This window comes from Athene cunicularia (assembly GCF_003259725.1).
Source record: "Athene cunicularia isolate RWA chromosome 1 unlocalized genomic scaffold, athCun1 chr1_part1, whole genome shotgun sequence".
NCBI lineage: Eukaryota > Metazoa > Chordata > Aves > Strigiformes > Strigidae > Athene > Athene cunicularia.
Window position 1 is genome coordinate 71,198,742 of NW_020799091.1, and position 6,681 is coordinate 71,205,422.

The 6,681-nt window shown below is 38.9% G+C and overlaps 1 protein-coding gene across 2 annotated transcripts in view; it reads right to left on the reverse strand.

Moving 5' to 3' along the window:
• OCA2 (OCA2 melanosomal transmembrane protein) overlaps window positions 1-6,333 on the reverse strand; it is a 227,963-nt gene extending 221,630 nt beyond the window's left edge. For both annotated transcript variants that reach the window (XM_026859053.1, XM_026859036.1), the window contains exon 1: window positions 6,133-6,333. The gene's annotated coding sequence lies outside the window, so the exon portion shown is untranslated. The remainder of the gene's footprint in view (window positions 1-6,132) is intronic.
• Window positions 6,334-6,681: the final 348 nt, after the last annotated feature.

Here is a 6,681-nt window from a genome sequence, read left to right on the forward strand (position 1 = left end):
ACAGAGCCCCCCCCCCCGCCCCCCTTTCCCTGCCCACTACTGGCTATAGTTAAGTGCTTTCTCTTCTGTGTTTTTATGCTTCTTAGTTTAACACACCAGGAATCATAATTTCAATGGGAAATTGTATCTGCAGGGTGAAACACCAGTTTATAAATTAAATTAGCCCCATTCAGTGCACTACCAAATTTTAAAGTAAATCAAGCCAGGGCATACAAGCACAAGACTGCCAATTTTGAAAAAATATATATTAGCAGTTGCAAAAGCAAGTATAAAACACCAGCATAAAAAACTAAGGGGGTCTTAATTTCAACTGATTGTAACAGGCTGTTTATTGTTGAAAAAGTCAGGTCCTTGACTGAAGATTGAGCCCCGTTTGAGGGTATTTAAGGCTCTCCCAATAAGTTTTCTTGTGTCTATTAGTGAGTGAGTGTGTTCAGCTGCTTCATTTCCTACAGAAGTGCTGCTGAAGTGTCTCTGCCTCTCCCTCCCTGGCCAATTTGTAGGAGCTTTAGCTTTGAGGCGCACAGCTGTCTCATCCATGTATATCCCAAAGCTTACTTTGGGGTTTCTCCATTGCCCTTCACAACCGCCAGGTAAAATTCTCCCTGTCTCACTGAGCAAGAAAGTTTAATTACCTAATCAGGAAATTAGAAAGTGATTAACAGAGATTTATGAAGGTGCGTTGTGTCTTTGAAAAGGTAAAAGAAAACATATTGCCAGAGCTACCAAACAGGTAGAAAATATTCTTGCTTTAAACAGACCCCTTAACCAGAAATCTTCTTGCATACTTTGCTAAATACAAATGTCAAATATTCAAAAGTTCTTTATGGTATGAACACTACTGATGATGAATGTTACTGCTTTGACAAATTTTTCTGCCTACAGAACTCTGGTTAGCTGTTGATTTCTAAATTTCCCATCTATTATGAGATCGGCACAGTGTTGTGAAATTTGCAGCAGCTTTTATAGCTTCAATTCTACAAGGAACTAAAATTAATGTCCTTGCAAAGAGCCACTACCAAAATTAACAGACACGGTTTGCAAAGATCAATCACTAGAGATAGATGTGCAAACACTGAAATGGCTCCTTCATAATCATACAATTATTGGATGATATCTCTACAGATGAAGAGATATTGCCTTAACTATGCATATGTCTATAGGTTATGATTAATGTCTCATATAAGAGAGGCTGTAGTTTAAGAGCAGTATTAGTCAGAGTATTTGGTGGTGCTAGATCCTGAACAGTTGCAACAGCTCTCCAGTTTGTATTTGGTGTCTCTTTTGACATTTTTCACCTTGAACACTGCCCTGTTCCCAAGAAAATGGAAAAAATCTTAAAGATTTGTGGTGCTTTGTTACAACGTATATAGTTTTCATAGTTAAAGATTGGTGGTGCTTGTGTTATGACTTATGTCCAGTTTTCACAAAGCATTTGAACCAATCCAGCTGTTCTGCTCAAAAATAAATTACAAATTTATAAACCTACACAGCCATAACAAAAATGTATTTCTAAGACAAGCAATTACAAAATGCTGCATTTCATTTCTTCTCTGAAAAAGAAGCTCTTTCAGGGGGAAAATCACCCTGAAACACACTTTGGGGGTGTTCAAGGAACAGAGACTGGCACCAAATATCACACATATTTCTGCTTTGATTTAGTTTCAAACTCCCTTCCAGTAAACCTCCCAGGATCCCTGCTGAAGCAGCTCCTGCATCGTGCAGCTGGAAGAGGCACTTTGCTGCATTCACCCTGCTGCTGCTGCTCGTTGCAGAGCACAAAATACATCCCAGCTGTGCCTTGTGCCTGGTGGGACAGCTGCTTCCCTGTGCAGTAATTAACAAATCCACGCTAAACACAAATCCACAAATCCAAAAGAAGTCATGTAACCATACTGGCTTTCTGCCATTGGACTCGGAGGAAAAGGTGTGCTTCAAGATCTCCTGGACTGATGACAGGTAAAAAAAAAAAAAAAAAAAAAATTATCCCATGAACAATGGAAAATAAAATACTGACGCAGTCCAGTGCAAGGCCGGAGACCAGAGCAAGCCTCTTGCTTTGGGGCAGCCCCAGAGCACCCCAGCATGAGCAAATCCATCTTCGTTATATTCGAAGTATTTCTTAGAGGTCATTATTTCAGGCAGAGAAAAGTAACAGCACAAATTCTAATCGTCCTGGAGAAGAGCTCTGTGTAGACAATCTCTGTAAGGCTGCTGAGAACTGCAGCCCAGCTGTGGCACTACCTCATTCCCCAAATCCAGACCTCAGGTGGCTGAGCTGCAAGCTGCAACACCACGGCAATATTAGAAAGCAGTTTTGTTGAGGCTGAGCAGAATGCAATAGCTGGGAACTAGTGGGGAAAAAAACAACCAACAACAACCAACAAAACAAACAACACCCCTCTGCTGTCCCTTTGTGTGAAGCAACCGGGGACATCACAGCCCAACCTATTGAAAAAGGTGTTACTAGTTTTGAAATTACAAGTTCTAAAGCTCATCGTACCAAGATGCTTTATTTAATTAAAACAGAAATGTACCAGACCCATTTTCTGTGTTAAATTAAACTAATAGTTGTAATGATACATGTAAAAGAGGTGAAATTCTCTGCTACAAGCAGTTTATGTCAGAGAAGAGAAATGGTTAGAGGAGACCTCGAGCATAGCACCCACAGGGTGTGCTGGTAGCTTCATCAATCAAATAAGTGCAACAATAATTAGCCCTCCCAAGAGGGTAAAAGAAGTCATGTGTTTATGCAAACTAATAAAAGGCAATGAGCATCAAATGAGACCTCCACAGTGTTGAGCCAGCTGACACTGCAAGCCTCTGAAGTGACATATGGCCATGAAAGAAGATAACAGTGTCTGCTGTTGATGTGGGGGGGAGGCTGTCAAATAGCAAGCAGACTACAAAACATGTGGAGGACAGATGCCTCCATACCCCCATCCTGTGCCATGTAGCTAATAAGAGTCTTTTATGAGACTTCAGTAGCCCCTGGATGTTACACCTTTTGCACTTACTGAGGCTCCATTTTAAAAGCTTGCTTCTCTGAGAGAGAAGTTTAGAGCTGCAGAAATCCCTGTTGTAGCCGATGCTACCAGTTATCAAAGTCCCCTCTTCTGTACTGCTTCTACTCTTTTTTCTAGGCTCCGGAAATACCACAGGCCTGGTACCTAAACCCATTGAATGCTGCAGAAGGATTTCTGCCAGCCTAAATCTTCTCTCAATAGGTGTCATGAAGATGGCTTCAAAACAAAGTAATGCATGCAAGAAGTCATCAATCAACCAGAAGATGCTGTACCCTGCATAAAAGCAGGTTCATCTATTCGTTTGCTGAAGAAGAATGCAACTTTTATTTCATTCTAAGCCATTATTTTTCCTCTAAGAAAACACCCCTTTTCTGCCTTTTTTGAGATTAAAATGCTGGGTACAGTTATATTCCTGCAGAGATCAAGAATTTCAATATTTTCAACAAGATTGCAGGTGTAGGATCATGACTAAAGCATGGAAAATGCGAGAAGCATGAAAGCCCAAAGTTGATTTAGGGCTGAAATATTTTTATGTTCAACACATCTTAGAGTGGATGGTTTTGGCAGCACTATGCAGCTCTTCTAATGGACACATAATCTTTTCTTTCTTCTCTCGGGCTAATTAAAATATCAGTGGGTTTATTCCTCTTTCCTGTTTGATCTGTTCCTAGCTGGATACACAGATTTTAGAGTGGATGATGATCCTACAGTGACCACATTAAAAAAGCAAAGATCTGCCAACCGTTACCACATGGAGGTTTCTGAGAAAATGCTCCGTTTGTCCCTGCTCGGAGCAGCGACACACACAGCATGTGCCTGTTGGAAAATAGTGGGATTATTGCAGTATTCTGGCTCCTTTGCCCAAATATTATAGGAAAGGTCATCCAAACTTTGGTACACAGATTTCAGTAATTTTCTTTTGTAAGTAGGACAGGCTGATGGGGTTTTATAAAGCTCTCAAAGAAGAAACCAGGTCATCACTGTATTGATAGGCAAACTTTATTGCACTATTAACACAAGGTGGTAATATTTGCTCTTATCTCAATTTCATATTTTTTTTCCCTTTGTTTTTAATTGAATGAAATAACCTGAACTGAATAGAGTCAGTACCCTTTCCCCTAAAAAATATATAAGATGTGTGGCTATTCTACAAAAGTAATTTACCAAACCCCAGAATTTTAATCTATTCTGAGAGATACAATGGCTAAATCTTAACAGTAAGAACCTGAAGGCTTTCTGCTGTAACAGGATTTAGCAATAACTTTTAATTGGCAGTTCAAAGTTAATCCTCAGGGGAAAATATGATCTGGCAAAAGCACCCAGTCACAGAAAGAAAAAAAAATATTCCTTAGACTGTGGGGGTTTTTCTCAGTACTTCTGCAGATATAACTATTAGAAAACATTATAGAAATAATTGCTGCATTGTCTTGGACTAACAAGACTCTTCTTATGTGATACATTTTATCCTTTTTGTACTTTATTTCTCTACCAGTGAAAAAGAGGACAAAAGTTTAAATCTATTGGTTCTCCTAGTAAGCTGTAGCTTTATTTAACACATCTTCTGAAGGGAAAGTCAAAGGCAAGTCCCTTGGACTAACACTGTTCTTCTCTTTTTGTCCCTCAACATCACTTTCCATAGCCACAAGCCTAAATTTTTCCTCTGTTTCTACTCAAAACAGCATCTCCAAAATCTTCTGGTGAGGAACCATTTCTCTTCCTAGATTTAGCTGTGGGAAAAGACCATAGCCCAAATAATTCTTCTCATCAACTCACCAGGATCCATTCAACTCTAAATTTTGGCAATTCTGTCATTCATGGTTTCCCTTCTTTGTTCCAGTGATACTTAAGACTAACTCATGGTGACCTGCTTAACTCAGAAGAAAATATGTGGACACTTCAAGAGAGAACCGATGAGGTCCAAATTAGCCTCCTACCGATAGATCAAAGTCTGCATTGAAAGTGCAGCTTTTGTCAGCAATTCAGGAGCTGCCTTCATGAAGCTATCAGGAATTCTGACGGCAGCATGTGAGAAGACCAACTTTTTTTTGTGAGAGTTCAGGTAGCAGATAAGTGTCTGGTTTCCATCTATAACTGTATTAAATATAAAAATATTACTACACATCAGCTGAACCATATCTCTTGAAAGTTGCAGCTCTTCAATATGTTTTATATGAGTAATAGATTTTATTTTATATATATATATATATATATATGAATATTCCCCATAAAAATCTGTAGCTACATTTACATGACTAATCCCCTGCCTGACCTCTTGCCTTAAAGTTCATTGAAAACCAAACATTCACAGCTAATTTGCAAAATCTCGAGCTCTCGGGAACTGGGACAGGTTCACCCTCTTCCTCCTGCAGCAAATGCAGGGCTGAGCAGAACAGACCAGACCATTGTTGGTCTGCAGATTGCTCTCTTGCTGGCAGACTACTCCAGCAATATGACTGGAAAAATCACAACAGCTTGTTACAAATACAGCTAACATGAGTAAAATCCATGAAAAGTAATGCCTCAGAAAAGTGATGGGAGTATATACCTGCTTCACTCATTTTTATTAAATCATTGTACTTGAGAGATGTATTCATTCCACACCAATGTGTTACCTCCACATAGAGACTTAAACATACTTTTAAAACATGAAAATTCATGTTTTACAGAACATCTAGACAAAAAAGTAAGCCTGAACTACTCCTCCTGCATATATATAGAATAGGAATGTCCAAAAAACATACATTAAAAATCACAGTAAGTTTGAGTCCATGATGAATCTACAATCTAAAGAAAGTTAAAACAATCTTTTAAATATTAAATATTCTGGGAAAGGTTAATGTTTGAGGCAATGTAAAAGTAAAAGGAAATGTAACTAAAGGAACCATTCAATATTATAACATACACTCAATGTGTCTGGCTGTTGTTTTAAAATGCTGAGTGCTAGATACATATAAATGCTCTCCAGAGACACTGCACTATTTGCAAAGTTTGACTAACTTTTAATATGTAATATTTTATTGCACACATGAAAACTCCTCTTCTCAAAACAACAGAAGTGCATTAAACTATTCTAGAAAACATTTTTTGTAGAAAAAATGCATTTTACCTGCTCTCTTGAAGAATTCTTGAAGCAGTTCTTTTGTTTGAAAATAAAAATCTCTGAAACAAACAAAAAAGAATGTGCACAGATGTTAAAAATAAGACTTGGTTCAGCTGAGGGAGTCGCAAGATGCCTGGTGTTTTCTGAATAGAGAGTTTATTTGGGTAAATGACTTTGTTGCTGTGGAATTCAGCTCAGTTCTTTGTAGTAAGCATCTCTGGATGGGGAGAGAGTGACATTGCATCCTGTGCACACTCATAAATGGAGCAGGAATTCCCAGATTTGCCATCATGTGATTTCAGTGAGGAACTAGCACTTGACTTACTCCCGGCACCCGTTACTCTCTGCCCAAACACAGCTCTTCGGCAGCCTGAGATGGTTGTAACAAGTGGCAAAGAGGGAAAGAGTACACAGATGGTGATTAGCTTCACTGAGCAGACACTTCAGGCACTGCCCTGCGTTTGGGCAGGAAGCAGGAGAACAGAGCAGAAGTACCATTGTTAAACCACTTATAAAAGAGCAGATTTAACAGTTCTTGCTGTGAAAAAACAGTCG